Source organism: Hylobates moloch, unplaced genomic scaffold, assembly GCF_009828535.3.
Source record: "Hylobates moloch isolate HMO894 unplaced genomic scaffold, HMol_V3 SCAFFOLD_20, whole genome shotgun sequence".
In the NCBI taxonomy this organism is placed as follows: domain Eukaryota; kingdom Metazoa; phylum Chordata; class Mammalia; order Primates; family Hylobatidae; genus Hylobates; species Hylobates moloch.
Window position 1 is genome coordinate 6,399,158 of NW_026652295.1, and position 27,848 is coordinate 6,427,005.

A 27,848-nucleotide genomic window follows, 5' to 3' on the forward strand; every position below is an offset into this window, starting at 1 on the left:
ATTACAGGAATGAGCCACCATGCCCGGCCAATAAATTAATTTTTTTAACCAGTGTAAACTCTCTAATTTTTAAAAAGATAGAATACTGTTTTGTTTTGTTTTTTTCAGGCACATTTCCATGTTTTACTTTCCAGATCTGCCCCCATGAGCCAAACACCTCCCACCAGGCCCTCCCACTCATCTCCAACATTGGGAATTACAATTCGACATGAGATTTAGTAGGGACACAGGCATGAAACATATCAATGTTGTTTTAGGATGCATCAAGAAAATGGAAACAATTAGAAACAATCAAAAAGGAACCCCTTTCCCTTGTTCCTTCCAGATAAATCATTAGAGTGGCACAGTATTTTTTTTTTTTTTTTCTGAGATGAAGATTCACTCTTGTCGCCCAGGCTGGAGTGCAATGGCTCGATCTCCGCTCACTGCAGCTTGTGCCTCCTGAGTTCAAGCAATTCTCCTGCCTTAGCCTCCTGAGTAGCTGAGATTACAGGCATGTGCCACCACGCCTAGCTAATTTTGTATTTTTGGTAGAGATGGGGTTTCACCACGTTGGCCAGGCTGGTCTCGAACTCCCTGACCTCAGGTGATCCACCCGACTCGGCCTCCCAAAGTGCTGGGATTATAGGCATGAGCTACCGTGCCCAGCCAGTATTTTTTAAAATTCACTTTAAAATGGACACATCTGGGTTATACTTACTTCAGGGAGTTACAGATCTACCTACAATCAAGTGTCTCTAGCACATCCACCTCTATTCATAGCTTTGCCAAGGGTTGTGAAGTACCAAAAGCACAAATTTTGCCAAAGGCCATCTAGGGCATCACTCGTGGTCACTTGCTGATTGTGTGACTTGGGCAAGCTATTTACCTTTCTGAGCCTTGGATTTATTCCTGCGACAAGGAAAATATAATACTTAGCACTTGGAATGGCCAGGGGATTAAAAATAATAACATATAAAAGCTCCTAGAGGGTCCCTGGGAGACAGGTAAACTCTTACCAGGTGTCGGGACTCTTGCCTTAGTTCCCAAGCTAAATGTAGCCAGCGCTCTAAGAGCCTCTGTACACTGACGCAAAAGGGACAAAGCAGAGTGCTTGGCACATAGTCAGCGCTCAATACACATTTGGAGGCTGATGAGTTAATTAACTGGCTAATTACTTAATGTAACCAAGGGCCTTCCATAAAAGAACAACAAAATCACGATGATTTATTTCTATGGAGGTTTTACAGTCTCTCCAATGAGTGAGTCATGTCTAGAGGGCCACTATTGCACAAGGAGGGATGGAAGCTAAACAGGACCACGTTATGAGCTGAGGGCATGGATGTTTCTCTCTTCATTTTCAACCAATTTGTTCTTTCATCCAACGTGCTTTCAATCAGTGCTCTAGACTTGTTTTCTTGGCTCCCAGCCAAGGCCTCTAAGAAGGGTAGGTAGTCTTGGCCAGGCGAGGTGGCTCATGCCTGTAATCCCATCAATTTGGGAAGCTGAGGCGGATGGATCATGAGGTCAGGACATCAAGACCATCCTGGCCAACATGGTGAAACCCTGTCTTTACTAAAATACAAAAAAATTAGTTGGGCATGATGGTGCGTGCCTGTTGTCCCAGCTACTCGGGAGGCTGAGGCAGGGGAATCCCTTGAACCCGGGAGGCAGAGGTTGTAGTGAGCCAAGATTGCGCCACTGCACTCCAGCCTGGCGACAGAGCGAGACTCCCTCTCAAAAAAAAAAAAAAAAAAAAAAAAAAAAAAAAAAAAAAAAAAAAAAAGAAGGGAGAAGAGTAGGTAGTCCTACACACAACAGGGCTCCCATCACCATCCCCCTACCTTTCCTACCTTCCTTCCACTGCCATTCACCCAAGGTATTAGATGACTTGGATTGGGCAATGAGTTCCAAAGCTTGTCAATGAGATGCTCAAAGTCTTGAACTGAGGTATGCAGACACCATTGGCAGATGCAATGAAGTCGATAGCCAATAAAGGTAGCATTGGAAAATCAAGCTTGGTGGCATTATTGAGCTATATTCAAAGTGAGCAAACAAAGGAAGTCAGTTGAGAGAAAAAACAAGAGCAGATGTGTAAGGAAAAGCAAAAATGAGAGGCCACTTAGCCTGCGAGAGGCCACTGGAAAGGATAGCTGCCGTGGCATCCAGGCGGTGAGAGTCCTGCTCTTGGCTCTTGGGCACTCATGCCTGCTGAGTGTCCTCTCAATTGGCCAGTGACATTAATCTGTGATACTGCTGGCTGGGTCAACAGGGCAGTCTATAGTGTGAAATGGAAAATTCTCTGCAACCTCATCTGGCCCATTGTAAGCCTTGCCATTAACTATCTAAGGTGCACTGTCAGGCAACAAGGTGGGAGAGCACAAGTAGGGTCAACTCTCCAGATGCTTATTCCCAACTCGTTCCACCTGTCTTATCATAAGGCAAAATCCCAAACCTCAAGGTAGTCTAGAAAATGCAGCTAGAATTGTGGGCTTTCCTGACTTTTAAACTAGCTGCTTCCGTGTGTGTGTGTGTGTGTGTGTGTGTGTTGCACACTCACAGCTGAATTGTAATTTATTCTCATTTGATTTCTTGGTGTCAGTCTGTAGAACCCCAAACCTGAATCGTGGTGCCTATGCTATCCATTTCTCACAACTCACCCTCTCTGTGTGAATTTCATTTTCAAATCCACTAGTGTTTTGAAATGTCTGAATTATTCATTTAGAGAAGCAATGCACCATGCACCAGACGCCAAATTACTTTCTATGATACTTAGTCAAGGAAAATACCCCCTTTAAAAACACTTAATCTTAAATCTATCTAGTCTCAAGGAAGGAAAGTAAGTTCATATTCAAAATCTGTCAAGTCCTAAGTTGCCCTGGGGAAGTAAAAGCAAATTACAAAAACTGTTCCAGGGATTTGTACACACTTGTTCATAGCAGCATTATTCATGATAGTCCAAAGTGGAAGCAAACCAAGTTTTTCTCGACAGATGAATGGATAAGCAAAATGTGGTCTATCCACACAATGGAATATTACTCAGCCTTAAACATGAAGAGAATTCTAACACATACTAGCACATGGATGAACCTTGAAGAAATTATACTCAGTGCAATAAGCCAATAAGTATTTGTCACAAAAGGACAAATACTGTATGATTCCACTCATATAAGGTCCCTAGAGGAGCCAAATTCAGAAACAGAAGGTAGAAGGGGTGTTGCCAGGGGTTACGGGAAGGGGCAACTGAGAGTTATTGTTTAATGGGTACAGAGCTTCAGTTTGGGAAGATGAAAAAGCTCTGGAGATGGATGGTGGTGCTGGTTGCACAACAGCATGAATGTACTTAATGCCGCTGAACTGTACACTGGAAAATGGTTAAGATGGTAAATTTGACATTGTATGGAAGCATTACAAAAGGTATCCTGTAAAATCCTTTCTACCTACCCACATATGTCTTCATGATAAGAGGCTTTTTTTTTTTTAAGTTTACTTTTAAAGAATGGAAAAGATAAGAAAAGACCATTTGGGCAGGGCGCGGCCGCTCACGCCTGTAATCCTAGCACTTTGGGAGGCCAAGGTGGGTGGATCACCTGAGATCAGGGGTTTCAGACCAGCCTAGCCAACATGGTGAAAACCCGTCTCTACTAAAAATAGAAAAATTAGCTGGGCATAGTGGCACATGCCTGTGATCCCAGCTACTCAGGAGGCTGAGGCAGGAGAATCGCTTGAACCCAAGTGGCGGAGTTTGCAGTGATCTGACATCCTGTCATTGCACTCCAGCCTGGGCGACAGAGTGAGACTCCATCTAGAAGCAGAAGCAGAAGCAGAAGAAGAAGAAGAAGAAGAAGAGGAGGAAGAGGAGGAGGAGGAAGGAGAAGAAGGAGGAAGGGAGGGAGGAGGAGGAAGAAGAAGAAGAAGAAGAGGAGGAGGAAGAGGAAGAAGAAGAAGGAGGAGGAAGAGAAAAAGGAGGAGGAGGAGGAGGAGGAGAGACCATTTTAGAAAGGTACAGGACCACCCCATTTGCTTCTCTGGACATAGAATACCAGCCAAGGAAAAGTTAGCATCAAAACAGGGTCAATTCATTTTGTTCCTTAAATTCGATGTCCCTCCTCATCCAACTCCTCTCCTCTCCACCCAGCATAGGCAGAGGTGACCAGTTCTCGCCCCAGGGCCTGTGCTGATGTCTGGCAGGACTCTGGAAGGAGCTTCCTCCTCCCCTCGGAGAGCATTGCCCAGCGGCAGGTGGAATGAAAGGAGTTTTGTCTGAGATGCGTAGAGTAAAATCCTAGTCACATGCACAAAAATTTTCATGAGTAAAGAGCTTTCATCAGAATGGGTTTGGATTTTGAAACAGAAAGTTGAAAGGTCTCACCATATTTCTCAATGCAAAATTTGAAAGTGTGCTTAAAAGTCTCTTGTTGCTGTTGCCATTACTTAAATATGTTTATTTCACTCTCTGCTATTGCTAGAGATGAATAATACCTCTGAATGTGTAAGATTTCTAAATGCGCATGCTTCTTTTGTAACCTAAATCTCCCCAGGTTTTACAGCCATATGGTGCTCCTCTTCCTTTAATAGTCAGTTAAATATATGCACGCTATAATCTCACAGGATGGCACAGAGACCAGCAGTCCCAATATTAACCATCCAGGGAGGGTCTGGTCCAGGTAGTTGTTTGCGTTGCCTCTTGCTACAACACCTGACTCCAGCTTGCTGCTGGGGAGCCTTAGGCCTCTGCCCTCTCTTCATAATAACCCGGTGCCAAAAAAGCACCTCTCTTCCCACCAGATTCCCCAAGATGATGTGGCATTGTGCGTGATGGCCAATGCATGAGTACAGGGAGAAACTCAAAATGGAATACCAGACCTCGAGTTCCTAGAAATCATTGCCAATTTCTTGGCACTGGGTCCAGGCCTCTTATCAGATTGCTGGGGTCCTCACCTCTCTCAAGTACTGTTGCCCTATACCTTCTCCCCTCTGGAGGCCCAGCCCCTTCTCTTTAGGGCTGCCAGAGGGGAATCACGGAATTCTCATTCTTTTGTGCTGAGCAATATACCTTGCTAGGCTTCAATCTCTTCATTCACACTATGTTTTAAGCCCATTAGTGTGTTTTCCTGATAAAAGAGATATTTGCCTTGGTTTTTCACCATAAGCAACCAAAGACAAAAGCAACAGAAACATTTAATTATGTTTTTATCCATTTAAAATTATTCTCATGACTTCAAGCTTTTCCCAAACGTTACCTTCCCAGTGAGGTTTACAATGGCCGTGCTGTCATCCTCTCCTTCCTGATCTTCTTACCCTGCTGTCTAGGATCGTGTTCCCTGGAACAAAAGCCTGAGAGCGAGAGAGAGAGGCATGCAGCAGGCTCTTGGGGGGTGCTCAGGGAGCACACACCTGTGAGGAAGCTGGGAAGGCAAGATGGGGAGAGAGAAGCCGGCACCCTGTGTGGTTGGCTGGCTGCCAATGAGGACTGAGCCAGCCTTACAGGGAGCTTTGGAGCTGGGAAGGCCCTAGAGTGTCTCCAATGGAGGAAAGGGGCTGGGCCTTATATCCCAGGTTAGGCCGACTTGGTCATGGGCTTCACCCTGGGAAGGGCATAACTGTAAGCAAAACTATTTCCAGAAGCTGAGGGAGGCAGCTGTGAGTCACCAGCCACCGATATCCCAGCAGCTCGGGGATGGGGATATCTTGGTCCTGAAGAGGAGGTCTGGACAGACCCCATAACATCCACTGTGCCTGCTCTGCTTGACTTTTTCCAATGGCACCCGCCACCTCGTACCATGCTATACACAGTACTGTGATATTTATTGCATCCATTGTTTGTGGCTGGCCCCAGCTCCCGCTGCCACCAGCCCTGCTAGACTACAGGCTCCATGAGAGCCAGGCTCTTGCTATGTTTTGCTGGGGAAAGGGTTTTGCAGAACCTTACCTAGCACAGGTAGGCACTCCACCAATTTTTTTTTTTTTTTTTTTTTTGAGACAGAGTCTCGCTCTGTCGCCCAGGCTGGAATGCAGAGGCACGATCTCAGCTCACTGCAAGCTCCGCCTCCCATGTTCGCGCCATTTTCCTGCCTCAGCCTCTCAAGTAGCTGGGACTACAGGCGCCTGCCACCACGCTTGGCTAATTTTTTGTATTTTTTTTAGTAGAGACGGGTTTTCACAGTGTTAACCAGGATGGTCTCAATCCCCTGACCTCGTAATCCGCCCGCCTTGGTCCTCCCAAAGTGCTGGGATTACAGGTGTGAACCACTGCGCCCGGCCCAAATATTTGTTAATAAATGAAAGGATTCACGTGTCTCAAGTTAAATACTTAGGTAGGATGCAGGTGTTCACACCAGCCATCACCACAGAGAAGGCAGTGGAAGATTTTTTCTCTCTCTCTCTTTCCAGGGCAAATCTGAAAGATAGTTTCTTCTCCTCCCTACAATAGACTGGTCATTTCTGTGCACACCTTGCTTGGTGACTGGCAAGCTGTGTAACCTTAACCTAGTCACTCAGTCTCTCAGCGCCGCCCTTCTTATTTGAAATCATTTTTGATGGATCGGAGTTGATGAAATTGACTTCCTGCTTACATATTCTAAGAATTTGTTGAATATCTGCGAATGGCCCAGCATTTTCCCAGTTATTATTTTAAAGATGCCAACTCTAAAATTCTGTGAAGTATAGGGTCACATAAAGCAGTCTTCTGACCCTTTGTGAATCGATAACTGCTGATCCTATTCTACAGAAAGCCCAGGAAGTGAGTCCTGACAGCATCCAGGAACACATTCTAGAACGTACAGAATCACACAGTTAAAAAGTCTCCCTCTTTTCTAAATTCTTACTGCCACAACTAGTCATGTGTCTCTTTATAAATAAGCATTTTTCATTAAACTCTGAGTTCCTCTTAGAAAAAAGCATGTACTGGCCAGGCGTGGTGGCTCACGTGTGTAATACCAACACTTTGGGAGGCCGAGGCGGGCAGATTGCCTGAGGTCGGGAGTTTGAGACCAGCCTGACCAACATGGAGAAACCCCATTTCTACTAAAAATGCAAAATTAGCCGGGCGTGGTGGCACATGCCTGTAATTGCAGCTACTCGGGAGGCTGAGGCAGGAGAATTGCCTGAACCCAGGAGGCACAGGTTGCGGTGAGCTGAGATCGCACCATTGCACTCCAACCTGGGCAACAAGAGCAAAACTCCATCTCAAACAACAACAACAACAACAACAAACACCACCACCAACAACAACATGTACCTTACTTGAAGCCCATTAAAGTGTCTGAAACATAGGAGACCCTTGGTAAATATTTGTGGAACTGATTAACTAAGGGTCCATGGGTTCTAGGCTTGAAACTTTAAACTTCAGCATTCTCTTTTCCCCAGTAAATCAACTTACTTAAAACAATTAGACTATACCCACTCACAGCATTGAACAGCCATGGGCCAAGACCCTTAGATGATCAGAATCTTGTCTTGTCTCTTAGAGATGAAAAAACTTTTGGGAATACCTACATCTGCCTGAAGATATTTAATCAAATCCATTATCTATTTAATAATTTGCTTTAGGTGTTGTGGCTTTTAACAATGGAGTGGGCAATCAACTTCAGAAAATTATCATGCTTAATCCTTGCAACAACAATTATATGACCCATTCAACTCAAAAGGAACCTGAGATACAGTGAAATTAAGTGACTTGCTCACAGTCACAGAACTTGGTAGAATCTGGATTCGTAACTGGTTCTTTCTCATGCAGTGACTGAACTCTCTCTGCTACACTATCCCTAATAGATTGCATAATATTTGACTTATGAAGGAATAGAAAACTAATGGGGAGGAAAAGAGAGAAAAAAATCCCTTATAGTGCTTCCAAAAGGTGAAGTAGGAAAAGCAGTATTTTGACACCTGTATGCAAATGCCTACAGAGGCCAGGCAGGTAACCAAAAACGCCAGTGGGGGAAGGTGGGGAGCAGGTGAGTACCAGGTAGGGCCTTTGGCTGCCTGAGGGGCACAGCTCTGTCTTGGTGTCAGTCAGCTGTTGTTGTGGGGCAGGCACTTGTTTTGATGAATCTTCTGATTTCTTTCAAGGGAAATTAGAAACCTGGTATTTTACTTTAAATCTCCTGATTTGCAATTGTTGTCAATAAATTCAAATATTTTTATTACAAATATAAAGCTATGGGAGTCATACAAAAACCCACTACTATGGCACCATTTTGTGACCTCTGGCCCAGAGCATGAAGTCCTATAGTGATGAAGTCAGAAGAATTCTTCCAGAATGTCATAGCCAAAATGTTAACAGAAAATGGGCTCCTGTTTGGTGCAGTTTTTAGCCCTGTCACAAAAAAGAAGGCAGGCTGTCCCCCACCTCTCATTAACCACTATGTGGAGCAACAACAGCCAACTCTTTTAGTGAAGGCTTTGAGCACCTATCTCCATTTCTCTAAATAACATGCTTATATTGTAATTTCTTGATCTTTTTAAGCTTTAGGCATTTGCTATGGACTTCCGACTCTGGAAGATGGCCATTTGGGTCTCTTTCATATTACATCCTCAACATACACTCGTATGCATACCTTCCATGTCTTCCCATCCTACCACCAATGACACAGGTGAACCCCAAAATTAGGGCTCAGCCCAGGTGGGTTCTTGGCTTCACACAGGAAAAAATTCAAGAGCAAGCCAACAAAATAAAGTGAAATCAAAGCAAGTTTATTAGTGCAACAGAGTATAGGAAAATGGCTGCTCCATAAACAGAGCAGGGCTGCCCTATAGGCGGAGTAACACTCGTGGATTGCTGGCTAGCTGTATTTATAACTATGCCTTAATTATATGCTAAATAAGGGGCGGGGTATTCACACATTTTCTAGAGAACGGGTGAGGAGCTCCTGGAACCAAGAGTTCCTCCCCTTTTAAACCATATAAAGTAACTTCTGGGCATTTCCATTGCATTTATAAACTGTCATAGTGCTGGTGGGAGTGTCTTTTAGCATGTAATGCATTATAATTAGCGTATAACAATCAGTGAGGACAACTTGAGGTCACTTTTGTTGCCATCTTGGTTTTAGCTGGTTTTGTTCAGTTTCTTTACACATCCTGTTTTGACCAGATCCTGTTTGATCAGAAGGGTTGGAACGAGTGCTCAGAAAACAAGTCCTGCTGATCTCCTACCTCACCAATATTTTCTGTTATTAAGTTTAATTGGATCGCTATCCACTGCTTACATTACCATGACTGTGAAGATGCCATTCACAACTGAGCCACATAGTATATACTATGATGACTTTTTCTTTCTAAAAACTGTGTTTTTCTAGAAGTTAATAATCATTCTCTTTCTTTTGCTTAGTTTTTTCTGTACCTTCCACTAATTCAATCCCAAATTCTCAACCACCTATTAAACCTCTCAATATTTTCAGGTTACTGGGCCATCTGGGACTCTTCTGGAGGTTTCTGATGACTTAGATCAGGAATGATTGCCCTCTCTGCTCAGGGTGAAGCAGTCCTCCCAGGATGTCTGAAAGATCCTTCCACCTTTTTCATGTCTTAATTCCCCCTTTTCTAGCATTCTATGCATCTTTCTTTCTTATTTCCTTGTTTTGGAGAAGCCAATCCTCCAATAGCTTCTTGAATAACATGAGAGGTAAACGTTTTGAGCCTTACATCTCTAGGAAATGTCTATTATTCTCCCATACACTCAAGTAACAGTTTGAGCATAGAGTTCTAGGATGGAATTAGTTTTCCTTTAGATATTTCAAAGCATTGCCTGATTATCCCCTACCTTCCAACAATATCATTGAAAAGCTTTTCTAAATACTGTTTCTTTTATGTGACCTCTTTACGTTTTCTCTCTCTGATACTTTCTGGTGGGTCATGTTTTATTTTCATTTACTAAAACTTGGGGAAAATCTTATAGATGTATGGGTTCACCCTGTCACCTTTACCCTGAAGTTCCAATCATGTATTTCTACTCCCCCACGACTGAGCAAGTTAGAAGCTGCCCATGTAATCACATTACAAAGGCTATTGGGATAACAGCAGAAGAGCTGGAATCTCTCATGTGAGGTGAGAACTACACAACAACAATAAAAAAATGAAAAAAAACAAGCTAGACACCAAAACCTCACAAAACAGCAACTTGGACGAGAAGACTCTCCAGTTCGCCTTTCCTGGTCCCCAACCCAGAAGACAGGCAACCCCTTGACCTGCTTCACAAGATTCCTCAGGATTTGCCCGGCTGCCGGAAGGTCTGCTTGGCTGGTGTGGGTGGCCATTCAGGCATGTTAGTGGGTTCTATTTCTTATACATTGGACTTGCTAGTTTAGTGTTTGTTACTTCATCCTTGGAACTGATTGTGAATTCGTTAATCCTAAAAGACATACGGGAGGCCGAGGCCAGCGGATTACTTGAGGTCAGGAGCTCAAGACCAGACTGGCCAACATGGCGAATCCCCATCTCTACTAAAAATACAAAAATTTAAAATAGAAATAGATATTCTTCTAAAAAGCTGCAATGCAATGATTGCACCTCAGAAATTCCCTACAGTAATTCCCTACTGTCACCTAATATCTAGTGCATATTCCAATTTCCTCAACTCTTCCTTAAATGTCTCTCTTAGATGTTTTTTTTTTTCCTGTTCTTCATCACCTTATTGGTGGCTGTTGTTTTGACTGAGGATCTGAGGTAAATATTCCTCATTTGATTCTTATGTCTCTTTAGACTCCTTTAATCTGTTCTTCTAGAACGGTCCTCCCAACCACTCCCCTGACACACACACTTTTTAATCATGATGTTGATTTTCTTCCTGAGTCCAGGACAGTCTTCTTGTAAAATTTCCCCTATTCTTGATGTGTCGGGTTGCTTCCTCATCCTACTGTGTAGCTTGTCCTTAGCCTGCCCCCGTATCTCCAGTAACTTGAAGGATAGGTCTAGAGGCTTGATGAGATTCAGAATGAATGTTTGGGCAAGAGCATGCCCTGAGTGACACTGTGTGCTTAATGCTGCAGCCCATCAGGAGGCCCACAGAGTTGGGTAGTGTCATGATGAGTGCTGCCAAGTTTGACCATTTCAGCCAAGTGGTGACCACTGGATCTCTCCATCTTGAAGGTGTTTTTATCCCATGCAATTAGCAAACAACTCTGGAGAGATTGGCACATGTGGGTCCCCTGTGCCTCAACCGTCCACCCAATGGCTTGGCCCCATTGATAATCCTTTAGGATAGCAATCATTACATGAACAGCCCATCAGTTGTAAAATGCCTAATGGATGACTGGGAAGAAGAGAAAGGAGGGTTGAGGGAAGGCACAGAGAACAAGGAGTAGAAAGCTTGAAACAGGGAAAACAATTCTGAAAGCTTTGCTGAGGGCTTCCCCTATTTATATTCAACTTTTCCAGAGTCGTGAACCCTTTAAGGAAATACTGGCCTTAAGCAATGACCAAAGAGGGTCTTCTGCACAGGCCTGCTGCATGAGCGAAAAAAGAAATGCATTTCAGTGTGTCCGGGTATCTAAATTTTGTTCTGAACTTCATCTCGGACCTTAGCCAAGAAGGAGCTAACAAATCAGGAGAATGTGTACAGTCGCACCCCAGATCAGGTATTTGGACAGCAGACTTACATGCGACAAGAAAGATGCTGTGCCTGCTCAGGGCACCTGGACCTCTTTGTACAGGGCTCGTTTATCCAGCACAGTCAACAATAGGCATTCATCCAGAATTCTCAGTTCCAAATCATTGCTTCTTTCAAAGCAGTACTTGCTCCACTGTTCAGAAACAAGTTTCTTTGAAAGACACAAGTGGTCACTTTGCTGACCAGTTCAACCTATGCATTGTCTCAGGTAAACTGTTTTCTTTCAGATTTCAGGACATTATGTGTGTCTCCATGAAGAATTTGGTGAATGCCTGCATCAAAAAGTATTTCCCATGGACTCATATTTTTTTTTATTATTATACTTTAAGTTCTGGAATACATGTGCAGAATGTGAAGATTTGTTATCCACTCATATATTTAAATCACTTCAGTTTATCTCAAAATACATGTCTTTTAAAAGACATCCCAATATTGAAAACTTTGTTCTCTGTTGCCCAGGCTGGAGTGCAGTGGCTCAGTCTTGGCTCACTGCAACCTTGGCCTCCCGGGTTCAAGCTATTCTCCTGCCTCAGCCTCCCAAATAGCTGGGACTACAGGTGTGCACCACCATGCCCGGCTAATTTGTGTATTTTCAGTAGAGACGAGGTCTCGCCATATTGGCCAGGCTGGTCTTCAACTCCTGACCTCAGATGATCTGCCTGCCTCAGACTCCCAAAGTGTTGGGATTATAGGCGTGAGCTACCATGCTCGGCCTGATTCTGTGGCATTCTGATTAGACTTATGACAGTCAAGAGCCCTAGCCTCCAAAACAGAAATTAAAGTTTACTCCAATACACATAAGGGGCAAGCACAAACTCTCTGGCAAAGAGTTGACAATTAAGCAGAAGCAGTAAGTCTAGAAATTCTATAATACACAGCACAGCATGAGGCTGGCAGCAGGAACCTGGCAGGAGGCTGGGGGAGGGCAGGGCAGAACACTTCTCTGACTTGAAGCAGAGGAGGTGTCTCCTGGAGGGACTCCCCCAGAAATGGAAAATTATTCCCCACGGTGGGAACTGACTCCTGGGAAGTCCGCCAGTGCTGACTCACCAGGTCATTATGAAAGCCTGAAGGCAGGCTACTCTCCACAAGCTAGTTTCACGACTCCCTAGAAAGGACTAGAATTATTTCAGGGGGAGTTTTTTTCAAACCTTGTATTTTGAAAATATGTATTTCAAAACAATGAAAATTTAAATTCACTTTAGTTTTATTTTAATGGAGGCATTATTTCTAAGAAGAGAGAGAAAAGAGAATCCTATTATCTAGCAAACAGTTGCAAAGGGTGCTGCAGCTCCTGACAGGCTGGGAATTTGGAATCACTGCCCCAGAGAAGCAAATGCTAGATAAATGCTGAATTGGCAAATTCTTCAGATGCTTTTTTATTTTTATTTTTTTAAATAAAGAACTATAGTGTCTCTTTTCAACAATTTTACCCTATGCCTGCCTCCCAGCCTCCTGGACTCCCCCACTCCATCTTTTGTGCCTTGTCTTGTGCTACTTCATCACCAACAAATTTCTCCTCAGCCTTCCAATTCCCTCCTGCAGAAGTGGACACAAATTTGCAGGAGACTAACTTTGCAGGGACGGAAAAGCCCAACTAAGCAAAACATTCTAGGCTTTCAAAAGGAGCTGGCCAGAAGCTCTTCATGTAGGAAATTTATTGCCAATTACGCAATCTCACTATTGGTATCAGCAGTGGAACACTTGAAGGGCAGGAAACAAATTCTGACTTTAAAAATAAAATCCAGAGTGGAAAAAATCAGCCCGATGCTTCTGATGCACATTAAAATTGTGTGATTTTTTTTTCCTAATAGACATAATAATATTATTTCTAATAATGAAGGGGAATGGCATTATTCTCTCTTTTAGAGTGTTCAGATTTGGAATACCATTCTTTGTATTAGGGATTGAAAATTCTGTTTGAAAGTTCTATTCCTGTCCTTTCAACCATATTCTCTTTTGCTCCTCTCTTTTATCATTAAACAAACAAACAAACAAAACATCAAACCTGTGTCATCTCCTGCATCTTGAGGTCCGGAGTTTGAGACCAGCCTGGCCAACATGGTGAAACCCTGTCTCTACTAAATATACAAAAATTACCCAGGTTGGGAGTTCGAGATCAGCCCGACCAACATGGAGAAACCCTGTCTCTACTAAAAGTATAAAATTAGCCAGGCACGGTGGCACATGCCTGTAATCCCAGCTGCTAGGGAGGGTGAGGCAGGAGAATCGCTTGAACCTGGGAAGCAGAGGTTGCGGTGAGCCGAGATCATGACATTGCACTCCAGCCTGGGCAACAAGAGCGAAACTCCGTCTCAAAGAAAGAAAGAGAGAAAGAAAGAAAGAGCGAGAGAGGAAAGAAGGAAGGAAGGAAAGAAGGGGAAAAAGAAAAAGCAATCCCACTTTGCAAACTGGTCAGTGAGAACTTCCAGGAGCAGACAACACTGCAACCTTGGTCAGTGTCAAAGGCCCTGGGATCAGGCTGCCGAGATTCAGTCCTGACATTGAACTAGGCAAGTGGTTTAACCTCACTCTACCTCAGTTTCTTCATTGGCAAAATGGGGACAATCAGTACACCTATCTCACGTCGGGTGAATTAAAGAATCCAGGTAAAGTGTAGAATTGTCTATAGAATGAGTTTTACTTATACTGTGAGTCTAAGCATTCAATCTTGCCACTAATGCTTCACACAATTCCTACCCCCCACCATGTGGTAAGAATCCCATACTCCTTCCTTAGGTTCCCAAAAACTAAAAACTTACAAAAGAAATGATTCACAAAGGCTTCATTTTACCCCATCTAGGCATGTGTGGGTTGTTTTGCCTATTGCTTTTGATCTGTTTGTTAGTCTAATACTGACAAGCATGTATCTGTTCATTCGCTTTGGAAATGAAGCTCGAATCTTACATGTCCTGGCTTTCTTAAGCAAGACAAAGTTAAGAAAATGCTTTAAACAAAGGAAAAGCTAACAAGGTTATGGTGAAACAGAGACTAAGAAATTGACATATTAGCACTCAGTGTTGAGATTTTACCTAACCAAATCCATCCCCTCTAAAATACAGATAATAGTATCAGCCTGACTGGTATAGCTATTCTTGGGGGTAAAAAAAAAAAAAAAGCAAAAGGTCCAAATCTACTTCCTAGACCAGTGGCTTCTATAATTTTATCATTTTATTTTATTTTACCAGTTTACATGGTAAAAAGTATATATATATATATATCTCTTTACACCTTGACCGGGTGCACAGACACATAAGCTGAAACAAAAGGTTTATGAGTCAATACTTCCCCTAATTACAGGCAATACAGGATGGTATTTGCTAACTCTATTCTATTTCATTTTAAAATGTTGATGTGACTTAGTAAATAGTTGCAGCTCAGTTTGCAAAACCATGCCCCAGAAAATTACCTCCTGTGCAGCTGTCTAATGATGTCAAGCAGAGGGTTCTTAAGGCAAAGGCTAGCTTTCCCATTCTCATGCAGTCCCTGCTTGCACTGCTTCTGCACTGTTTCCCAAATGCCAGTGATAATATTATCCTGACACTTGTTATAAGGGTAGGGAAGACTTTATCCAAGATTACTGCAGGACATAGTGGCTCACACCTGTAATCTCAGCACTTTGGAGGGCCGAGGCAGGAGGATCACCCAGGAGGCCAGGAGTTTGAGACTAGCCTGGGCAACATAGGGAGACTCTGTCTCTGCTGAAAAAAAAAAAAAAAATTTTTTTTTTTAAAGGACTATTGCAATAGGGACAGTGCAATAAGGGAGAGAGATTGGGCTCAACTCCAAATACAACAAAGACTGCTGGGGCCAAGGAACAAGGTGGGGATGATTGGATGAAAAATTACCAAGAGGACACATCAAGGGTACAGAGATTCTTGCAAAACTGACCTAACAGAATTCTTGCTAAAGGCAGGCCAAGGATATATACATCAAAAGTGAGAGATGTTAGAAATCAAAGTGTGAAAGTGCAGTGAGAAAAGAAAATGTGGTACATTAAGAACTTGATCAGATATTAAGGGTGATCATAAATCAAGGGTGAGGGGTTCTTGCTAAACTGACTTAACAGGATTCTTGCCAGGACTGGGCAGTGCAGGCTCGGCAATGACTAAGACCAAGGCCGAAGCCTCGTCGATAAGAGAGCTCAGAGGAGCCTGACTAAGCCTTGGCCAAGGAGAGTCTTTGCCACCGGCTGTGGTAAACAGAAAGATAGAAATGACTTTGTTATTACTACGGGAGGAAAAAACTCTCAGATACTGAAGTTGTCTTGCAGAAAGCAGGATTACCTAATGGTTCAAAGCATGGCCTTTGGGACTTCTAACTAAACATAGCAGATTGACCTCCAGAGGCAGGAAAGGAATTAAAAGACATCAGATGAAGAGTTGTCAGCAGGTGTTTATTATTATTACTATTATTTTGGAAGATGGAAAGCAGATAAAGAAATGGTACAGATTTAGGAGTAAGTTGTGAGCTAGGGTGCCTGCAAGGGGAAGGGGGAGAAGAGGGTGTGAGAAGAGACCAGTCCTCTTCCAGGACTCTGAGAGCATAAGCTAAGGCACCAGATGCCTTAAAAGACAGGTGCAAGGCTTGGGTGTGAAATAGGGGAGCAGAGTGAAAGTCAGAACATGGTCTAGTTGGATCGCCATGTGCCCTTTTCTTCCTTTGACTGCAGCAACTACCCTCCAGCCCATACATACCACTTCACTTCCACCCGACCCCAGCCAGGGACTGGCAATTACACTCTGGGAGAAATTAACCTGAAATTCTCTAGACTTGGGGTCATCAGACACAGTGTAAAGTAGGGGTCAATAAAACTGAAGGGACGGGGGATAGGGGTAAGTTTGCACAGTGGAGACTGAGACACGCAGGGATCCCCACTTCATCACCTCCCCCCACCCCCGCTCACGGCTAGCATTTTACCAACCAGGGTACAGATATAGATATTTGTTTCCTGGATAGACTAAATGGTCCCAGAAAAAAAAATAAAATAAAAAAGGAAGCCTTTAGATATTGAAATATGAGAGTCCCCACAAAAAAATCCAGCTCACCACTTACCCTACTTTGATGCCCACCAGTTAAAAGCCCAATCTTGAAAACACAGAGCTTCCAAGCAGCTAAGGGTCTCTAGGCAGGCAAAGTAAGACTTCAAGATCTGGAAACTGAAACAGATGCAATAAAAATAAGAACCCAGGAGAAACAGAGACAATGCAGGAAAGAGGAGAAAACTTCTAAAATAAAAATAAACCAGATTACTCTCCTTAGAGAGTGAGAAGATATTGAATATGTAAAACTAGAATAAAATGCTTTTAATGTAAAGCAATCAGAAAACAAGAAATTGGATCATTAAAATTCTAATAAACAATTGAAAGATAAGTCAAAGAAATCTCCCAGAAAACAGAACCAGAGGAAAAAAAGAAATGAGAGATAAAAGTAGAGACTTAAAATCTCAATCCACAAATTTCAAATTGAATAGTAGGAATTCCCGAGGCAATATATAAATTGGAAGGAAGGAAATTCTATATAAAGAAAAGTTCCTATAACGAAGTTTCTATAACTAAAAGCTAAGATTCTCAAATTGAAAAACCCCATTAAAATAATAAAATTTTAAAAATGTGCCCTTTTTTGGCACACCAAAGTCCTGTGCCGTAAATTTCAAAATACCAGAGTTAAAAAGAGAATTCTAAAGGGAACACATAGCAAACCAAGAAAAGGGGATCAAGTGGCTTCAGATTTCTCTCCAGCAACACTTACTACCAGAAAACAGTGGAGCAATGTTTCACAATTTTGAGGAAAGATCATTTATAGTCTGAAATTTTAAACTTGTCCAGTTACAATTCAAGTGAATAGTAGGACATATACGTTTTTAGACATGTAGGCACTCAAGAAAAATTACCTTCCATGCACGCTTTCTTACAAAGCTGCTAGAAGATCTGCTCCAGCAAAACAAAGGAGTAAATCAAGAAATAGGAGGGTATGGAATCCAGGAAACAGGACATCCAGCACAGGAGAGGGAAAGGGGAAATAGCCGATGATGCTGAAAGAAAGGTCCAGCATGCAGCTAAGAGAGGTCTCCAGGGAAGGGTCTCCAGGAAAAGTTTGTGAAAAATAAGACTACAATTTCAGAATTTTAAAATACAGACCTTATGTTGATAAGATCTACATTGCAGGAAGCCAGAGATTGAGGCCTACTACAATTCAATTTTTTTTTTTTTTTTTTTTTTTTTTTGGGAAAAAGTTTTTTTTTTTTTTTTTCCGGGGGGGGGAAGGGGGGGGGGGCTCGGCCCGCCCACCACAACCTCCGCCTCCCGAGTTCAAGCGATTCTCCTGCCTCACCCTCCCAAGTAGCTGGAATTACAGGCATGCGCCACCATATCCAGCTAATTTTCTATTTTTAGTAGAGATGGGGTTTCTCCATGTTGGTCAGGCTGGTCTCCAACTCCAAACCTCAGGTAATCCGCCTGCCTCGGCCTCCAAAGTGCTGGGATTACGGGCGTGAGCCATCACGCCCAGCCCATACTTCAAGTCGTTAACAAATAAAAGCAACTGACTTTCTTTTATGAACCAAAAGTTGACTTGTCTCCTTGAGATAATCAAGGAGAGAAGAGATCCTGTGACACTCAGCAGGTAAGGAGAAGGCAGACCCTAGAACTAAAAGTCAGCACACTTCAAATGTGCTATTTAAAAGGGGAGATGATGATACACTTTGAAAGAGGTCATAGCATTTGTCTAGTAGAATATGTAGCATCTATAAAGTGGTCACAATATTTGCCAAAGAGAGTAAAACCTTTAAGACCAATAAAGGATCCTTGAGAGCTAAACTTCCTGTTTTCATCACTTTGTTAATTTGTTAAGATTTTAATTTTAGAATCCATAACATTGAGTTCTATTTATTTTGGAGGCTGGTTTACTTCACACTTGCCCCCCACCCAAAGAAAAAGATACAGAGAATTTACAATGTTTGAAACAGGAAAACAACATGTACATGCACTTAACATATCTGATGCTGTGTGTGGAAAGAATTAAAGACCTATGTATTGAAAACTAAGTCGTTTTTTAAAAGTAGGCAGTTAAATGCAGGAAAAACAAAAATTAGTTTAGAAAAGGAAATGTACTCAAGACTGATAACTCTCTACTTGGCTATGTAGTCAGCAGTATTTATATAGTTTAATAATGTAAATACTGTCCAACTAATGATGTCAACAAATATGATATAATTATATTGAGAGGCTACTGGAAGGGGAGTGTATACTTGTATGGGGATGGTGTGGGGGTAAGTTGTATCGGATTGTAATGAATGGACTATTCGTAAAAGTGTGAAAAGGGTTTAGGAAAACAGAGAGTGCAGTACCTAGCACTGACAGTAGCAGGCAGTCATTGCCACCTCTAGGCATGAGAGCTCAAGGGCAAGGGAGGAGCAATTTCTAGAACCTAAGAGAGCAGCTATATGGAGAGCACTGCCTGCCAGAAGAGGAGGAGGGGGCTTATCTAGGAGAGTAAACACTCTGGCCCCTGCATCTCCCTCCAATCCAGTCTCCTGCTGATGCCTCTCATGAACCACACCCAACCCAGCAGCCAGTGATCAGGCAGCCTGTGCACTGTGTTCATACAGGTCAGCCTCTTGGGGGAATGCCAAGGGTGAGAAGAATACATCCGGAAGAGGCAGATGGTGTCCAGTAGAGAGAGACAAAACTTCATCACCAGAAGATGCCAAATGTCTCAAATCAACACATGAATAAAAATTGCCGTTCTCCTATTACATGTAGAATTGAACTGGCTAACATTTGGAAGTGGTTGCCTCTGGGGAGCAGGAAGAATTGGGAGAAGGTGGGCAAGAAAACGCTGTTTTTCATAAATCTTAAACTAGTTGATTGTTAAAATATTAATGTATATTGCCTGATTAGGAAATAATAGCAAAATATTGTAAAATGTCCAAAGCCAAAACAAACAAAAAACAAAACAAAACAAAACAAAACAAAACAAAAAAACCTCAGCAGGCACAAGGAGGGGAAGAAATATGCCAGCTTTGTCACTAAGATAGACCCCGTGGATTTGAATGTCGCTTGCTGTGGGGCCCTGGGTCACTCACTTTCCCTCTCTGGCCTTAGTTTTTACAGCTGTAAAACAAAAATAACACTGCCAACCTCAGAGAGATTTGAATGAGATGATGTATAAAAGCATTTGGTAGAAAACGAGCCCTTAGATAATGAGATGCACAGAATAAAAAAGAGAGGGAGCGAGTATGAAAGTCACTATAAGACAATGGATATCTTTCTCATTGGTTTGCTTCTGTCTTTTCTACCTTCCCTTGAAACCTCGACAGCTAACAGAGTCTCGCTCATGGCAAATGCTCAGGGAAAATCTGCTGGAGGAGTGAGTAGAAGACAGCCCTAGAGGACTTTTCTGCCTTACTCCTCCATTTGCTATAACAGGCCAGATCCAAGGGCCTTGGGATCTGCCTCTCAAAGTTTCACCTTGAGCCTGCCCTTGCAGTCAGTCACTTCCCTGATGGCCCCAGCCCACCTCCCGGCTGTCCACCTCCCTGCAGCTGGGCTCCTAGACCATCATAACCCTGTTTTGCATGTGGAGCTTCTCAGAGTCATGCCCCATCCCTGAAGCCTCTCCCAGCTTGTATAGACATTCCCTCCATTCATCACTCTGGAGCCTTTTTTGTGTGATGATGGACCAAGTAAAGGAGCCGGGGCTGGTCCCTGTGGGACTGGTACATTGGAAAGACTGTTGATACTCTGCCAAAGGCTTCACCACAAAGGCCCAGGGATGCTTTTTCAGCACAGTGATGGCAAGATTGAAGAAGCACAGTGACACATACAAGAGATCCCTGTGGTTCAGTCGCAGGGTCAGAGAGTCGGGCCATCCTGACTGCACCCCTGCTCATACTTCCAGAGTGCTTCAAGGACAGGTTCTGATTTCACCTTCATGCTGCTCCCTGGCCACACATGCTTCTCCACTGGGTGCAATGGTCTGGTGGGAGGAAATGAAGTCCTTTGAATTCTTTACTCATTAATATCTGTTCCCCATGTGGGACATATTTTTATGGCCTACCAGTGGCCAGTCTCCTTTCATTAATAACAGAAACCTGATGTATGGCAGTGAGTGCCCTTTTGCAGTCATAGGCCCTGGAGTCATCATGTGATCAAGGCCTGCCTCTAGGGAAGGTCCCTCTCCCTGATGAGAAAGGTTCAGGGGGAGGAGACCCTTTGCCAAGTCTCCCTCGTCTCCTGCTTGGGTTTCCATGGTGTGCGAGAAAACACGGTGGTCATCTTTGACTAGAAAGCAGGATGTTGCTGACATATCAAAAATGGTTGAGTAACAAGACACAAAGAGCCTCGAACCTTGGGGTTATCACAGAGCCACAGAACTCACCCTGGGCCATTCCCAGTGCTCTGAGTCAAGGGTCATGGGATCTTCAGCTGGTTGCAGCCCAAACAATCTTTAATGACGCAATGTGTACACCATCAACAGAGACATCAAAGTCAGTTTCATTGCTCTTGTATTGCCTGAGAGATGTGGATGCCTTTTTGTCAAAACTCAACCCTAAACTGAGGGCATTCTTATTTTTTGTTTATTTATTTATTATTATTATTTTTAGAGATGAGGTCTCGCTATGTTACCCAGGCTGGACTTGAATTCCTGGGCTCAAGCAATCCTCCTGCCTCAGCCCCCTGAGTAGCTGGGACTATACGCATGCACCTCCATGCCCAGCTCAGGACATTCTTGCAAGGGCAGCTATGATGTCTGTGGGTGGAACCAGATGACTTTGATCCCAAGAAAGGGCTTAGGCAGTCAGGCATGCACATTTGCAGCCTGAAGGCCACACACCATGATAGGAGGCAATGGAGCTTACCTTCCTTCCCTGCCCACAAACCTGATGTCACACTGTGAGTCCTACAGATGTGAGTCACTTCGCTCTTATGATTTTGAAAGCGGGTTTGTGGAGAGGCTTCCTCGGGAGGCTGGAAAGAGAGGGGCAGATCTCTTCCCTGCCATGATGCCAGCAAGCACTGCAGAAGTGGGACCCAGCAGTGAGTCTTCCTGGGCGGAAGCAAAAACCTTCCTAGCTGCTGTCTTTGGCCTAGTTATATGGAGAGGAGACACCACCTGGATTCTATCCTTTATCTCGCCAGTGGTGCCTGGAAGGCTTCAGATTTGCAGCGTGCTTTGAAATGGTTGATTTTCTTCCTAACAGATGGGTACAAGAACCCCTCTTCAGTGCTTCCAGAGGAAATCATGTGAAAGAATACAGTCACCCCTCTCAGGATAATGGAGACAAGTTCTCACATATTGGTGGGCACACACATGACCTAGGGAGCTTGTTTAACAGGCAGGTTCTGGGCCTCAGCACTAGTACTTTAATTCAGGAAATCGAGGCAAGGACCCAGGAATCTCCTTTTGAAATAAACCCTGCATGTCCTTCAACACAAGGTCATCAGACCATTGAAAAATAGAAATGATTGAAATCCATTGATTATTCAGGAAGTTTCATTTTGGGCAATTATCTTTTCTCTTTTTCTTTTTTTTTTTTTTGAGACACGGTCTCACCCTGCTGCCCAGGCTGGAGTGAAGTGGTGTGATCACCACTCACTGAAGCCTCACCCTCCCAGGCTCAAGCAATCCTCCTGCTTCAGCTTCCTGAGTAGCTGGGACTATATGTGCACACCACCACACCCCACTAACTTGTTTTTAATTTTCTGTAGAGACAGGGTCTCACTATGTTGTCCAGGCTGATCTCGAACTCTTGGCCTCAAGTGATCCTCCTGCCTCAGGCTCCTAAAGTGCTGGGATTACAGGTGTATACTTGGACGTTATCCATTAACTCTCTCTTCCCAGCTCCTCCTTCCTCAAACCCTATAACTCACCCATTTCTAATTTTCATACCAGAATTACTAAAATGTAGTGGCGTGACCCTAGGTATGAGAATTGTTCTAGCATCCCACAATTTATGCCATCTGAACTCTTTATCAAGTATACGCTCTCTCCCTCAGAGACATTCCACAGCCATCTGCTGAGCATGTGCTGGGGGCTCAGAAACCAGCAGGGCCTCAGTCCTTCATCTTCTCCGGGCTCCTTTTTCTGGTTTCTCTTGCCTCCATTCACCTTTACCATCTCAACGCCACTCCTTGGGAGCATCCAAATCCCTCCCCTCCCAGATCAGTTATCCAGTGCCCAGACCCAAGTCCCTGTGCCGGTCTTATTCCACTTGCTCCTCCTTCTCGTCCCACACTCTCCCACTGTAGTCACTCTCGCCTGAGTTCTGGATAGCTCCTCTGCACCAACCATCCACCTGCTACCCGCACCTCAAACTCAACAACTCATTCCCTCCCCAGCAACTCCTCCTGGGTTTCCTGTTTTCTGATTCTGACACACCTACTTTCCCTGGGTCAAGACCTTGGAGTAACATTTGATGCTTTTTTTTACCCGATTTAATCCCTTACCAAATTTTATTCACTTGTTTTCTGTTTCTCTCCCTTCTGTCCCTTTCATTTGCATCATGATCTTTGTGCTTGTCTTGAATTCAATTCTAGTTAAGCCTCTCTCTGGTTGCAAGAAAGAAATAACCAATCAACCTAAGGGGATTATGAAAAGACAGAGGCACATCTCACTGACACACAATGGAAATACAAGGGGCCTCATAGGAAATGAGATTAGACCTGGGAAGGTGTTGAGGCAACTGTGCTTCCAGTATTTTTTTTTTTTTTTGCCTCCTCTGGGGCCATGTGGTTTCCTACCTGTACTTCTTTCTTCAGATTTGCCCTGTTCCCCTGCCTTTCTAGCTTGTTTATGTCCCCAGATGATTATCCCAACCCCTCATGACCTTCCAGTGCAACTGTTCTCCAGTCTAAATACAGCCTTGGTCACTTGCTCAGATTCAGAAAGGAGAGGTTCAATGGACACTGGCCAGCCAATGGATTGCACTGGCCTCCCCAGGAGCCCAGCTTTAATGCTTTACTACCAGGCAGAATCATGGTATTAACATCGATTCCTGGGTGTGGTCCTTCAGCAGCAGTTATTGGGAAGGTGCATTCGAGATGGGCTGTTTGGGAGTTCCCTGTTAGAGTCTACTGCAGTGCTTCCTAGAAGCTGGGTGAAGGACCAGTGATATGTCCAGAACCAAGTTCTTGCCTTTTTATTGTGAAATGAGGAAAACACGCATGTATGTACATGAGTGTGTACATGTGTGTGTTGGGAGGAGAAATGATATGTTCATGTAAAGTCCCAAATGTCCTTTTTGGGAAATACTGTCTACACAGCAACAACATCCTTCCTGCTTAGGGAAGCTAGCATGTCCTTTTATTTACAAAGTGATAGTGGGACTAGGTGGTTGTTGTTATTGTTATTGTTGTCTATGCCCGTATTTGGCAAAAATAGAATATCAGGACACTTAGGTCAATCTCTTTAAGTTTTGAGGGGAAACTTGGCTGGTCCATGAAATCCAAATGTCTTAGAAACACTAGGCTATGTCCTGACACTTTTCATAGCTTCCTAAATGGTCTCTTGACCTTCAAGATCTCTTTTCCATCACATCACTGTCACATTAATCCTTCTAAAATGTTGTTGAATAAAGTATTTCCTTGTTTAAGTCTGCAAGGGCTTTGCAATGATTGTGAAATTGAATAGAAAGTCTTCAGCCTGTACAAACCAGCTCAAATCTAAGGTCCCAGCCCTCTCCCACACCTCTCCCCACGCCCACCATGTGCTTCAAACCAGCTCCTCCTTGCCCTTCTGGCCCTGCGCCTCCCACTGCTGGGCCCCCATTCCAGCCTATGCAGGTCCAGTGATAACCCCTCCATGAAGTTCTCCGATACTCAGCTAAAGTGAATCTTTCCTAACTCTAAAGTCCTTTTACTGAAACATGCATACATTCTTAGACACATATTGCGTTCTGTGTCATCTGTGGTTTTTGTGCCATTTCCTACCTACCCCACTCATCAGAAACCCTTGAGCTGCTACGTGTGTGGAGGAAGCGTGGTGAAGAGGAAGTCACAGAACATGGGATCCAAAGTATGACTCTGTTCTGGTGAATGTCACTAGGAACGTCACTTCACTGGCATGGTCCTCCATTTGTTCATCTTCTCACTGGAATATATATTCCATGAAGACAGGGATTTATTTTATTTTATTTTTGAGACAGAGTTTTGCTCTTGTTGCCCAGGATGGTGCACAGTGGCGCAATCTCGGCTCACCACAACCTCCGCCTCTCAGGTTCAAGCAATCCTCCTGTCTCAGCCTCCCGAGTAGCTGGGACTACAGGAGTCTGCCACCATGCCCGGCTAATTTTTGTATTTTTAGTAGAGACAGGGTTTCACCATGTTGATCAGGCTGGTCTTGAACTCCTGACCTCAGGTAATCCACCCATCTTGGCCTCCCAAAGTGCTGGGATTACAGGTGTGAGCTACCGCACCTGGCCTTTATTTTTTATTTTTTCCTAGGCAAATAACTTTATTAACCTTTGTTTCAAACTTTATTCCCAGGCTTTTCCAGCTTAATTAGCTGCAAAGAATGAAATAGTGTATAAGCAAAAGATGAAAAGAGCTGCAGTGTCCAAAGGGTTTGGGCTTAAACATATTAGAGATCTAGATTTTATCAGATCCATACACAAAAATTTCTTTAAATGCAGTCATAATATAAGATAGCAGCTCCCAGGAACTTCTTCAAGGTTTATCTTCTTCAGAAGTTGGCTCAGTTCAGTTTGCCTCATTCTTGGAAGCCTCATCAAAATTCTCCATAAGATCTGGAACTTCCTTAGCATCATCCTCTCCAGCAGCAAGTGGCTCTTTTCCATCCACAGGTTGTTTGGGCAGTCTCCTTAACTTAGTGGGACTGTCTGCACCAAGCTGGTTTAAGATGTCGGGTAGCATTTCCCTCAGCTGCTGTGTCTCAGCATGGCCTGTAATTGTGAAGGTGTTTGCTGCCAGAGATGCCTGAACTTTAAGGTTGTGAAAGTGGATCACTGTTTCTTGGTTTGTAAACATATTCACCTCTTCAGTACTAGAGGTATTGTTTAACCCTGACTTCTTTAAGGAGAACTGAAGATTTTATCATCTGCTGTGGCTGTCCCATGAACCACTTTCTTCTTTTTGCCGGCAGTTCCTTTCCCGCCAATGTGCAGTTCTACCTGCAGTTTGGAGAGTTTTCCTTGGTTCATGATTACTTCTTTCATCTTGTTGGAGCAGATAAGGGGCAGCGCGGGGGTCGAGGGTGGGTGTTCAGGGGATCTCATGTGAACCAGCTGAGATTAGGTGCACACACGCAGAGATACCCATTTGTGATCTAATTAAACTAAAGAGCTTCTGCACAGCAAAAGAAACTACCATCAGAGTGAACAGGCAACCTACAGAATGGAAGAACATTTTTGCAACCTACTCATCTGACAAAGGGCTAATATCGAGAATCTACAATGAACTCAAACAAATTTACAAGAAAAAAACAAACAACCCCATCAAAAAGTGGGCAAAGGACATGAGCAGACACTTCTCAAAAGAAGACATTTATGCAGCCAAAAAACACATGAAGAAATGCTCATCATCACTGGCCATCAGAGAAATGCAAATCAAAACCACAACGAGATACCATCTCACACCAGTTAGAATGGCCATCATTAAAAAATCAGGAAACAACAGGTGCTGGAGAGGATGTGGAGAAATAGGAACACTTTTACAATGTTGGTGGGACTGTAAACTAGTTCAACCATTGTGGAAGTCAGTGTGGCGATTCCTCAGGGATCTAGAACTAGAAATACCATTTGACCCAGCCATCCCATTACTGGGTATATACCCAAAGGACTATAAATCATGCTGCTATGAAGACACATGCACACGTATGTTTATTGTGGCACTATTCACAATAGCAAAGACTTGGAACCAACCCAAATGTCCAACAACGATAGACTGGATTAAGAAAATGTGGCACATATACACCATGGAATACTAGGCAGCCATAAAAAATGATGAGTTCCTGTCCTTTGTAGGGACATGGATGAAACTGGAAAACATCATTCTCAGTAAACTATCGCAAGGACAAAAAAACAAACACCGCATGTTCTCACTCATAGGTGGGAATTGAACAATGAGAAGTCATGGACACAGGAAGGGGAACATCACACTCCAGGGACTGTTATGGGGTTGGGGGAGGTGGGAGGGACAGCATTAGGAGATATACCTAATGCTAAATGACGAGTTAATAGGTGCAGGAAATCAACATTGCACATGGATACATATGTAACAAACCTGCACATTGTGCACATGTACCCTAAAACCTAAAGTATAATAATAATAATAACATAAATAAATAAATAAAATTAAGTCAAAAAAAAAAAGAGAGATACCCATTTGTTCATCTTTAAACTGGAGATGGTAATGCCAGCTCCTCAAAGTCATTGTGAGGTGATTCAATAACCCACACAAAGTCCCTGGAAAGCAGTCACTGATGAATAAATGGTGGTTTCCTCCCTTGCTTGCCTACAATGGAGACTTGCAAAATATTTGTCCAACTGAGAACATCTTGAATAAGTTAAAAGAGGGAAAAAAATCATATTCAGATGTGAATGTGATTTGTAATTTACCTCCAGAGAAGATTCCAGGAGAGGAGTTCAAAATCACCTGAGTGACACATCACATTGGAAAAAGTGCCCTGCTTCCCAGGTGACCTCAAAGGACAGTGCTCACTTGGAAACATGAACCCAGGCGTGTTTTGCTTTTATTTTCAAAAAATGTCATTCCTCTCCATGGTGGCTGCACCTCATAAATGGGCCAGTTTGGCTTTTACCATCTCTCCATTCTCTGCTCAACCTTGGTAGACTGGCTTGATGTTCACCTAAATGGCTCAAAATCAAGCACAAAGATTAGGAGACATAGAAACGTCTGGAGAGACCATCTACCTCTGAATTTCCTGCTAAGTAAGCATGAACATCCATATTGAAGAAGCCACTTTGTATTACTTGCTGCTAAAAACACCGTAACTGGGCGCAGTGGCTCATGCCTGTAATCCCAGCACTTTGGGAGGCCGACGCGGGTGGATCACGAAATCAGGAGATTGAGACCATCCTGACTAACACGGTGAAACCCCGTTTCTACTAAAAAAAAAAAAAAAAAAAATTAGCTGGGTGTGGTGGTGGGCACCTGCAGTCCCAGCTACTCAGGAGGCTGAGGCAGGAGAATGGCGTGAACCCGGGAGATGGAGCTTGCAGTGAGCTGAGATCATGCCACTGCACTCTAGCCTGGGCGACAGAGTGAGACTCTGTCTCAAAAGA

The 27,848-nt window shown here is 43.5% G+C and overlaps 1 pseudogene; it reads right to left on the reverse strand.

Annotated features, from left to right (window-relative positions):
* Positions 1 to 24,872: 24,872 nt before the first annotated feature.
* LOC116460207 (transcription factor BTF3-like) lies at positions 24,873 to 26,141 on the reverse strand (annotated as a pseudogene).
* Positions 26,142 to 27,848: the final 1,707 nt, after the last annotated feature.